Genomic DNA, 12,257 nt, shown 5'->3' with positions numbered 1-12,257 from the left:
AACACGGTTTTCCGGATAAACTGACACGGTTGATCAAAGCGACGATGGATCGGGTGATGTGCGTAGTTCGAGTTTCAGGGCATTCTCGAGTCCCTTCGAAACCCGCAGAGGGTTACGGCAAGGTGATGGTCTTTCGTGTTTGCTATTCAACATCGCTTTGGAAGGGGTAATACGAAGAGCAGGGATTAACACGAGTGGTACAATTTTCAATAAGTCCGTCCAGCTATTTGGTTTCGCCGACGACATAGATATTATGGCACGAAACTTTGAGAAGATGGAGGAAGCCTACATCAGACTGAAGAGGGAAGCTAAGCGGATCGGACTAGTCATCAACACGTCGAAGACGAAGTACATGATAGGAAGAGGTTCAAGAGAAGACAATGTGAGCCACCCACCGCGAGTTTGCATCGGTGGTGACGAAATCGAGGTGGTAGAAGAATTTGTGTACTTGGGCTCACTGGTGACTGCCGAAAATGACACCAGCAGAGAAATTCGGAGACGCATAGTGGCTGGAAATCGTACGTACTTTGACTCCGCAAGACGCTCCGATCGAATAGAGTTCGCCGCCGTACCAAACTGACAATCTACAAAACGCTCATTAGACCGGTAGTCCTCTACGGACACGAGACCTGGACGATGCTCGTGGAGGACCAACGCGCACTTGGAGTTTTCGAAAGGAAAGTGCTGCGTACCATCTATGGTGGGGTGCAGATGGCGGACGGTACGTGGAGGAGGCGAATGAACCACGAATTGCATCAGCTGTTGGGAGAACCATCCATCGTTCACACCGCGAAAATCGGACGACTGCGATGGGCCGGGCACGTAGCCAGAATGTCGGACAGTAACCCGGTGAAAATGGTTCTCGACAACGATCCGACGGGCACAAGAAGGCGAGGTGCGCAGCGGGCAAGGTGGATCGATCAGGTGGAAGATGACTTGCGGACCCTCCGTAGACTGCGTGGTTGGCGACGTGTAGCCATGGACCGAGCCGAATGGAGAAGACTCTTATATACCGCACAGGCCACTTCGGCCTTAGTCTGATTAAATAAATAATAATATTTTTTTCAATTCTTTGCATTGAAACTGCCATACCATCATTCGATGTACAAGATACAGTGATAACTCGATTTTAAGCATGTTAAAATTTTATCTGCCCTTGATTTTGTCTACACCTGATTTTATAACAGTTTTGATATGATTTCTTCACGATCCAATTTTGCCACATTATTGGAAGTCTTTATGACAGTCAAAACCATTAATTGCTTTATATTTGTTCTATTCGACCTCTCTAAAGAATTTTTGTCAACATATTTTATAATGAGCGAGAAAGGCATCATTGCTAGGTAGATTAATCTGTTTTTTTTTTTAAATAATGTTCATAATTACTGTAATGAATTTAGCCTTTCTTTTTCATGGGCTTACGTTCCTACTGGAGTTCAGCCATGTCTTTAAATTACATATCAGCACTGTAAAGTTATTTTTTATTTATTCCTTTCTTTATTTGGTAGGCACTCTGTGTTATTTAGCCGCTGCCTTGCCGAGATCTACTGTGGTATTCTGCTAATCCACATAGAATCTATTTTTATATTTCCCATTATTCATTGTTGTCGTCGTTGCTGGTCCATCTCACAGGGAGTTTATTGTGTCCATTCGTCCGTGTCGTGAATCCAATGATCGTTGCATTGTTTTTTTTTTTTTTATTCGTATATTTATTTGGTAGGCACTCTGTGTTCTTAACCGCTACTGTGCCGTGATCTACTGTGGTACTCTGCTGTACAGAATCCACACAGAATCTATTTTTAGATGTCCATAATTCGTTATTGTTGTCGTTGCCAGTCCATATCATCGTGAGTCCATTGTGTTCATTTGTCCATGTGGTGAATCCAGTGATCGTTGCTTTGTTCGGTTACCATTAATCGAAGAACGTTGGAGGAATGCCTCCGAGAAGAACAGTTTTGTCAGTCGTCATCAGGCAGCCGTGTCGGCGAGGCGCGTTCCCCAAAACGCCACCGTACGGACTGTTTCTGGCGACTGACAAAGGTTTGGTGGAGGGGCTGGGAATCGAACCCATGACCATTCGCTTATGAGGCGAACGTGTAGCCAACTACGCTACGGGACCCCCAACTGTAAAGTTATGTTGTTTGTGTTTTGTTTATCTGTAATCTGTATTAACGTCTACCGTGAATAACATGAACTATTTTCCAAACTTATGTCCTATAATTATGACTAACATGGCCTGATAAGTCAGCGCATATTATTACAAAGATTATTACAATTGAAATTTTCCATTGAAGTATGGATGGAGATAAGTTTCTGTTTACTCGCATTTAGCACGTATCTTATTCTGTTAACCACCATAGATGGCACTCAGCACATCTTTTTCAAAGACCCCATTGTATAGCTCTATTCGATCGAAGGGTCTTCCGCAGTCCATAGTAAGTGCGAGCCTCAAAAATATCTCCTGGTATTATTTTCAGCGGTCAGCACTGAGTCAAAGTACATGAATTCATCGATTCCCAGTCCACCGACGAAAAATCGTGATGGGTGATTCACAATATCTTTTCTTGAGCTTTCCCTTGGACGTGATCATGACCAGTTCGATTTAATGAGTCGATCAAGTCATGATTAAACAATCCTCTGAGTTAAAGAATCTTTTAGAAAAGCAAAATAGTCAAGCATTGAATCTCTATATAGTTGAGAAAATGTCGTATGCTAGACAGGCTTGGTATTCATGTCAATAGAATAAGAAAATAGATTTATTTGTAAGCTAAATAAATGAATGAATCATCTTCACGTAGCTGAAATTTAGCTATGCTCATTTTTTTGCAATAATACTGACTGAACATGCTATGTGGTAGGTGCAAATTATCTTGAACCAAACCATAGAGTCCTAGCCCGACGGCACTCTGATATACAGCGTCAGCTCAACGACGTCACCGTGCACTCATTAAGGAACTATTTCAACAAAATCAGGTCGTTGGATGTGAGCTGGCGACTGCTTCCAGCTGTACAGTAGCTAGTTAAACAGCGGAGAATGATCAAAACACCAATATATTGGCAGCCAAATGACGTCAGATGGTGATACCAAGATTGAGCAGGAACTAGCAGTTTTTGCGAGTTTGTGGAATAGTTGAAACAACAGACAAATTAGCCATGTCATCAATACTTGAGTTGTTAATGCCAACGTGAATTTGCGGATTTAAAACACGGTGTAAACGGGGCAACAAATGTCTATGGTTTATAGTCTGAGCCAGGTGGATTCACCCAATTAGGGTTCGTTCACAAAATTTGGCTGAATATGTTCCTATTAAATTATTATGAGCTATCAGGAATACGTGTGCTTTTCGGACACAATTGTATATAAAACTCCTAGTTCCATCGTCCATTGTCGGTGTAACTAGTGAACGATAGCAACTGAAATTCGGAAGTGGGCTGCGTTGTTCAAGCCCTACGGGCAGAAACGAAATCTGCAAACAGGTGTCATATGGAACCCAGCAGTAATAAATACAGTGGATTATTGTGATGTAACTTAAAAAAAAAAGTCGACCGAAACCCAACCTGCTAACAGGTTGAGGCGATAGCTGGTAATCGAAAAGGACAAAATAGGACACCGCTAACCACACAATCACGAAATCTTCAGTGTCTCGATCTCGATTCCACTCCAATGTCTTTGATTCCACTAACATATAGCACAAATCTAGGTTCTTCTCCGTCTTGGGGAAGCTTCACCAAAATTATGTATTTTAATTTTACCAAGTCGATTTTGACTTATAATATATTCAATGCGAGTTTAACGAATCAATGTTTATTGAACCGAAAAAGGCTAATGTAAATTACACATAAATAAATCGATATTAATTACAGATGATATTTCAACAAAAAATGCCAGATGTACAAATTTAGGAAAATTATGAGCTCAAGGCACTTCCGTAAAGATTAATTTTTCGATAGTAAGTCGGCTAGAACATTGTGGTTTCACTTGAAAAAAAAAATTGTTTTACTATTATGTGTTACACAAATATCACTTTTATTGGGTATTTCTGGTAATTTTATGTATGTATGCAATTCATGTTGCAAAACTCGACTTGTTCAACACCCTTCGTATTTATCCATCTCGGTAAGCCATTTGGTGAATAAACAACTCGTACTCTATAATTTTAAGACTATTCATGTTAAGTAAATCATACGTTATTATAAGCCTCTTTGCAACTACAAGACTTGTTTCCTCAATATTCATCTGTCGACAGAATATAATAAAAACTGATCGTACTTACCCATTTTTAAAATAATGTTTGTGACTTTTTATTACAGCAATCACTCTTTACTATGTTGAAAAAATCCGTTTCTTCCTGAAAGTCGATCAACTACTTTATGACACTTTGTTGTTTAAATCTGCTTATTCACATTCAACTGCTTCCAGCATCACTGTTTGTTGAACCAAATATCTTGTTTTATATGCAACTACAGCGATGATAACAATCAGCCAGCACAATCTAAAATGTTGCTGCCGAGCTGGATTTTCAGATGCACTGACTACCGCTGATTTATCTTAACTCACATTTGCACTTCTCTACTCGGAAATCACGTTCTATATTCTAGTAAATAGCTTACTTCAACTGCTCAAATCACCGCAATTTCGTATGATCGATCACTTAGTACGGCGTCTTTACTTTCTTAGAACTGACGACTGCTCTAAACGACCGGAAGAACCAATTTCGTTTTATGTCGCTCGTCGCGCAAGAATTTTCCCCTTTTTCACATGGCAGCACATTAGCCCATCGTGCCAAACCATAAACAACACTCGTCGTCACCGGAGAGCACCCAACGACCGGACTGAACCATGACCAGCGCCAATTTTGTCGTCTCCAATCCGTCCGGAAATATCGATTTGAAGCCGAGGGCTCTGACCACCGCGCGCCAACCGTCGACTGGGACCGCAAAATGTTGACTGACGCGCCACCAGCAATCAACGGTGTGGATTGGGTCTGCCCGTGTCCGTCGTCGTGGCTGTCGGTTGTCCGTTAGTTGGTAGCCAAAAAAGAAATGCCGCTTCTCGTTGTTGGCGGCGTCGGCATCGAGAGAACTTCTCGTCGAGATCCACCACACGCACTCACACACCGGGCGGCGCGGCGACAACAACCAATCCGGCGACAACGTCTTTATTCCTTGATCCCACGACAGCGACTGATGATTTTTCACCATCGCCGGTCGTCATCTCGCTGCTGATGCTGATGCCTGGCGCTCTGCTGAGTTGAGTTGGGATGATGCCGCGCGCGGTCAAAACAAACAAATCGCAACACACGACTGCAGCAGTCCCAGAGCTGGAGAGAACGATACCTACAGTCGGATCTCTTACCAGCCGGCTTATCGTCCCTATCTCGTTCGTTCCGACGACGAATAGATATATTGGATAGCTCTTGGAAGTAGGTACGGCTAATCAAAAGGAAAACAATCATAAGAAAGTTTAACAGTTTGGTGATTTATCGTGACACGGTTTGGTGTGGACGTGATATCGTGAGCGCAAGAAATCGCCCAGAAGGAGGCTAGACTGTATCTTTTTATAGTTATTCGAAAAACGTGGGAAGCTTGAGCATCATAAGAAAAAAAAACAGATGCATAAACACACGTGTTTAATAATCATGTTTGTTATTTTATAATCATGAGTTCTGGGTATTTATCGTTCTTTGAAGGCCATGGAAATTGTACAAGTAGGCAATAAGGTTATTGATCCACATATACATAGAAAAACGTGTTTCACTAAAATCTACAACAAAATGTGGGGTTTTGCAGATAAAAGATAAAAAGGAAAAAAATGCTACTTTTCCACATCTTTATTTTTTATATTTTAAATTATAGAATAATCCCAATTATAATATTATTCCACAGTCACAGGAAAAGCTGGCTTTTTTGGTATATTTTCATCCTATATTCCTAACAATTTTATTAATGATATTTTTTTTAAATGCTATTTTTTTTTTTAAGCGAAGTGTCCTGAGTTCAGAAACATTCAAAAGTTCATGCATCCAAACAATATACATTAGGGTGGCTCAAATTAGTATGGGAAAAACTTTTCCATTTTTTCGATGGGCCGCCCTGTTATTCGCTTCTATTTAATGCCCTGGTGCTCTGGACAAAATTTCAGCCAAATCGGTAAACGTTTGGGCGGTGCTAAACTCGTTGGAAGTTTATATGCAAAAATATATGCAGAAACATCCAAAAACAGTAAATTGCTGCTGGACTACACAACTTACGATGAAGAACTATGATACTCATTTAATACAGAATGTTATGCAGAAAACCGCGAGTAAATTAGAGTTTTCCCGGCTAAGTTATTGGCATTTCTATGAAGTGGGGTTTGAGCAAATTTCGTTTCTTTTACCTTTGAAAAGAAATAAATTCACCCCTACAACACTCCAGTAAAATGCTAATATCTTTGCGTAATAAACTCTAATCTTCTCGCGGTTTCCAGCATAACATTCTGTATTTAATTCTTCAAGAACTGAATGAGTATCATGGTTCTTGATCGTAAATTGTATCGTCCAACTGCAAATCACTGTTTTTGGACGTTTCTGCATACATTTTTCCATATAAACTTCAGAAGAGTTTAGCACCGCCCAAACGTTGACCGATTTGGCTGAAATTTTGTCCAGAGCATCAGGGCATCAAATAGAACCGAATAAGAGGCCCATCAAAAAATTTGAAAAAGTGTTTTTTGAGCCACCCTAATATACATAAATATATAGTCCTTTGAATGAGCGTAGAATTTTTCAGGTTCAGGAACGGGCGTGAAACTCGATAAATAACAATCTATGTTCATAAATTTGGAATAATTCCATTCGTTGGTTGAGGTTCTTCTAAATTAGGGTTCCAATAGAAATGACATTTTCGATTTTCAAAAAACGACATTGCTCACAAGTTTTATTACCCCAAAACATGACCGCATGCAAAATTTGAGCTCAATCGGACATGATTTAGAGGGGCATAAAATTCACCAGAGTTTTGAAATTTTTACCCATGAAAATTTTTCTAAAGGGGGGCCAAAGGGAAAGTCGAAATCGAATTTTTGTTTTTGATGCCAAATGACTTAAAAATGCATGAAACGTCGAGATTCTGATGTAACATTTTTTGGAAAAAATCGATTTTTTCTCTTAGAACATTTTTTAGAACATTTTTTAGATAATGAATTTTTTTTTCATCGAGTTTTAACACCGGAAAATATCCCCCTATGCAAAGTTTGAGCTTAATTGGACATGATTTAGGGTTGCTCAAAATTAATAAAAACTTTTTTTTCTCACAGGGTAGAAATTTTGTTTTTGTTTTTTTTATGCCAAAGGACTCAAAATGCATGAAACTTCGAGAATATTTTTTTTTGAAAAAACGACTGTTTAGGGACTTTGAAAAACAATCTTATGGCGAAAGCAATTCTTCATCGAATTTAAAAACCGGACGTTACGCACACATTTCCTTAGCCCTAAAATATGCCCTTTGCAAAATTTTAGCTCAATCGGACATGATTTAGGGGTGTTCAAAATCTGGCTATAAAATTTTTAATTTTTTTTGAGAACTTTTCAGATCAGATTTACGGAGAAAATTATCAGATTGCTACCCTAGCAGCACAATCCAGCCCGATTTGGTTGCAGTCACTCAAATGTGACTAAATTCGGTTGCATATGGGTAACAGACACTTTTGTGCAACATGTGTGCTACTCGGATAGGCAATGTTTTTTACACTGAGGTTTATTTTTACGCGATTATAATCACGCGGAATTGCATGAATTGAAATGCATGAATTCAAAACACAACGTGTAAAGATCAAGAAAACTGATAATGTAGAAACACGATTCATGTCATTGCGCAACTTTTTTTTCTAACGGTATTTTTTATCGGATTTTTTAAATAACACGATTTTTCACGTCGGTTTGTAAAAAAAGAGTTAGGACATACTGTTTTATTCAATAAATTACAAGGTTCTTCTAAATGAGCTTAGATTTTTTTAGACTTTTGTACATTTTTCGATTTTCCTCAACAAACTGTAGAATACATTGTTTTTGATCCTCACCTACTGAGAGTTTGGAATTATAATCTTTTATCAATGCTATACCACGTTCTGCATTGTCATTCACTACTTCCAGGCTTCGAACTCGCTCCTTGGCAATTTGATACTCCTCTGAAATATTCCAATGCGTAACATCGATGTCAAGTATAGACTCCGGAATTTCTAAAGCTTTGAACAAGTTTTTAATATGATGGCCACCTCGCACGTTGCCATAGTGCAACTCGATCGTTGAAATTGCATGCGCCTCAACTAAAGACTTTGCAGAATAAATTTCCTGTGCCTTAGATAAGATAATTAGAAACTCATAGTCTGAATATATTTAAGTTAAAAATATTTACCTGGTGCACGAATGGCTTGGATTATTTTTTGTTTGTCCACTGGATCTCAGTTCTCATAAAAAAAAAACAGTTGTAATCAAACACATCTTTCATTTGTCCTGTTTTCCATCGATGATTTAAACAATCTAAAAATCTTAGTTTAGTGTTTGTACTTGCCAATGCACTATGGTCCAGGATACAGATTTACGCGGAAAGATGAATTTTACGCCAAAACTATATTTTTTAGAAAAAACTGTTGTTCTACAAAATTGTTCGAAATAGTAAGGCCATCATTATGGTTCTACCAAAAAATAGGGTGGTCCATCATATAAAAAAAATTAGAAAATATTTTTTTTATTTCTCAGAATATTGACATGTTATGTTCCACAAAGTTGTAGCTCAGATAATTCCAATCAATTTTGCTAAAAAACTTTTTCTGTAGCTCTTAAGTTGGCTGATTTAGAGCAATTTTACCTAATTGGATTAGGGTGTACCTCAAAAAAACAGTATTTTTGATCTAATTTTTTTGTTCCAGATTTCTCGAAAAAGTCGTCTTCAGGTGACTTTTAGAGCTCAAAAAAATGCAACTTTTGATGGGTAAATATGCACAATATCTTTTTCTGATCAAAAGTTATAATCATTTTTCTGTCAAAATTACATTTTTTTCATTAGTTGATATCTCCGGTTAGGGCAGACCAAAAAAATATGTTTATACGGCATCTAGAAGAGCAATTCATATTCTTCATTATGTGAAAAAAAATTGAGATAGGTATGTTATTTTTTTCTCTCAAGTTTTACCATTCTACTGAAGTCATGTTTTTTCAATAAAACTGATATAACTCGACAACGGAAGAAGATACAGACGATGTTATTATAGCAAAACACGCGTTTTGAAAAGCCCCAAAAGTCTTCAGAAGGTGACATTCGTGAAAAATAAAAAATGAAATGAGCAGATCATAAATATTGTTTTTTGAAGGACACCCTAATCCTGGTAAGTAAAATTGCTCTAAACAAGTGAGCTTAAGAGCTACATAAAAAGTTTATATAGCAAAGTTGATTGGAAAAAGCTGCGCTACAACTTTGTAGAACATTTTACGTCAATATTCCGCAAAATAAAAAAATGAAAATTTTACATTTTTATAAAATGGCCCACCCTATTTTTCGGTAACTCTATAATAAGGGCCCAAGTATCCAGAACAACTTTGTAGAACAAATTTTGTTTCTTAAAAGTATGCTTCAGACCGAAAATGCATCTTTTCTCGTAAATCTTGCAATACGATGATAATGATAAAACTTATAAAAAGTGTTAGAGCTGTAGATTTTTTATTTTTCATTTCTCACGAATGAAAAACGATTATAACTTTTGATCGGAAAAAGATATTGTGCATATTTACCCATCAAAAGTTGCATTTTTTCGAGCTCTAAAAGTCACCTGAAGACGACTTTTTCGAGAAATCTAAAACAAAAAAATTAGATCAAAAATACTGTTTTCTTGAGGTACACCCTAATCCAATTAGGTAAAATTGCTCTAAATCAGCCAACTTAAGAGCTACAGAAAAAGTTTTTTCAGCAAAATTGATTGGAATAAGCTACGCTACAACTTTGTAGAACATAACATGTCAATATTCCAAGAAATAAAAAAAATATTTTCTATTTTTTTTTATATGATGGGCCACCCTATTTTTTGGTAAAACCATAATGATGGCCTTACTATTTGGAATAATTTTGTAGAACAACAGTTTTTTCTAAAAAATATAGTTTTGGCGTAAAATTCATCTTTCCGCGTAAATCTGTATCCTGGACCATAGTGCAATGGTTGCTACTACGTGATTGATCATTGTGTAAATCGCACTAAGTACTATCCAAATTAATAGAGGTTGAGATTCACCACTTACGCACGTTTCAGCTGCTCTGTAATATAGATCAATAATGCTTGGTTTTTCTTCGACGTTGTCACAGTTGATGACAACAACAAGGTGTTGAAATTTTGTAGGTTAGCATTATTTAGAAAGCAAGAGAAGGATAGACATTCTATCTCTTAATACGATTCATGTTTACTTCATCTTTTCGAAATGTTTCTACAACTTCGTAAAAAACATGTATTTAGTTGCTTACCAACCCGATTCCCTTTTGATTTTGTTCTCATCTAGCCAACTGTCTCTTACCCGTGGCGCTCACGGAGATGCAGATGATTTTTCAGTCATGTAGCAATGTGTTCCGAACTAATTTTCCTCTCCTAATCTTAAATTGACTGTAAGGACGTGGATGACATCGTTGTTGGTCTGGAATTAATGAAACTCCAAAGCATGTACAGTGAGAATAGTTTTCAAATCCCAAGAAGGCTACTCATTTGATGAACTGTGCATATTTGTTGTTTCTCGGCCAATCATAATTAGCTAGGCTATGAGCAGTAAGTTTGTCTCCTTGAGAAATTCGTCTACGATTTTTTTTCTCACACTTACATTAATAAATCAGCATAACTGTTTAGGATTTGGTTTTGTGTTTCCTGCAGATTCAGAATATGCCAAAATATTGATATCCGTCAACAACGCAATTCGTCTAATATGCAGTAAGTCTTCCTAAATTTTGCCCCATTTTCCCATCGAAGCGATCTGGTCAGCCTAACGATTCTGCAGTGTTATCTCCCAAATTTTTGTTTTAGCTCAAAATCACTATTTTGCTTTCTAAAATCAATCCAAGCACGTTTTGGACAATAAAAAAACTAATTCGCGATTTCATCAATTTTACATTTTGATTTTAAAGAATTTTGTTTTTGGGGTTTTTCATCCAATATAATAATTTCTTGAATATATTATATTGGATGAATGTTTTGATTTTTAAACATATTTAGAGCTTAAAAAATTCTCATTTAAGGTTACTCCTCACGGAATCCAAGATTCAAAGTGCTCGCGTTTTCGGAGGCACACCACTCGATACGGAAACAACGCAGAACCGTCATTTTTATTATTTCACGCATGCTGCGACGTAGCAGAGCTAAATCAACAAAAATGACAGTTGTGCACCGCCTCCGTATCGAGTGGTCTTCTTCTTCTTCTTCTTCTTATTGGCATAACATCCCCACACTGGGACAGAGCCGCCTCGCAGCTTAGTGTTCATTAAGCACTTCCACAGTTATTAATTGCGAGGTTTCTTAGCCAGGTTACCATTTTTGCATTCGTATATCATGAGGCTAACACGATGATACTTTTATGCCCAGGGAAGTCGAGACAATTTCCAATCCGAAAATTGCCTAGACCGGCACCGGGAATCGAACCCAGCCACCCTCAGCATGGTCTTACTTTGTAGCCGCGCGTCTTACCGCAAGGCTAAGGAGGGCCCCATATCGAGTGGTGTGCCCCCGAAAACGCGAGCACTTTTAACCCTTTCAGGCCCAAATTTTTCCAAGCAATACCATACAGTAAATTTGATGTACTCCGTTTGTTTTGGTGCTCAATAATGTAGAAACGGCTAAATATGTTGAGAAATATTTTTTTAGGATGTGCTAGGTCATCCAAATTGTCCTTGAGTTCAGCACTTCGAATCTACTCTTGAATCAGATGCATTTTTTGTAATACAAAAATGCGATATGAAGTCAACTATATACATCTTGCCTTCTGAAACCCAATATACATCGTAAGATAGTTTTGAGATATTCTGGGTCATCCAAATTGTCCTTGAGTTCAGGACTTCGAATCTACTCTTGAATCAGATGCATTTTTTGTAATACAAAGATGCGATATGAAGTCAACTATATACATCTTGCCTTCTGAAAACCCAATAGACGTCGTAAGATAGTTTTGAGATATTTTGGGTCATCCAAATTGTCCTTGAGTTCAGCACTTCGAATCTACTCTTGAATCAGATGCATTTTTTGTAATACAAAA

At 37.7% G+C, this 12,257-nt stretch overlaps 1 protein-coding gene across 1 annotated transcript in view; it reads right to left on the bottom strand.

Moving 5' to 3' along the window:
* LOC134220474 (cardioacceleratory peptide receptor-like) overlaps positions 1-5,195 on the bottom strand; it is a 271,750-nt gene extending 266,555 nt beyond the window's left edge. Inside the window, exon 1 of the mRNA XM_062699527.1 lies at positions 4,275-5,195. The gene's annotated coding sequence lies outside the window, so the exon portion shown is untranslated. The remainder of the gene's footprint in view (positions 1-4,274) is intronic.
* Positions 5,196-12,257: the final 7,062 nt, after the last annotated feature.

Source organism: Armigeres subalbatus, chromosome 3 (assembly GCF_024139115.2).
Source record: "Armigeres subalbatus isolate Guangzhou_Male chromosome 3, GZ_Asu_2, whole genome shotgun sequence".
NCBI classification, from domain to species: Eukaryota; Metazoa; Arthropoda; class Insecta; order Diptera; family Culicidae; genus Armigeres; species Armigeres subalbatus.
Note: the sequence above shows the minus strand (reverse complement) of the source record. Positions and strands in the feature narration are given on the sequence as shown.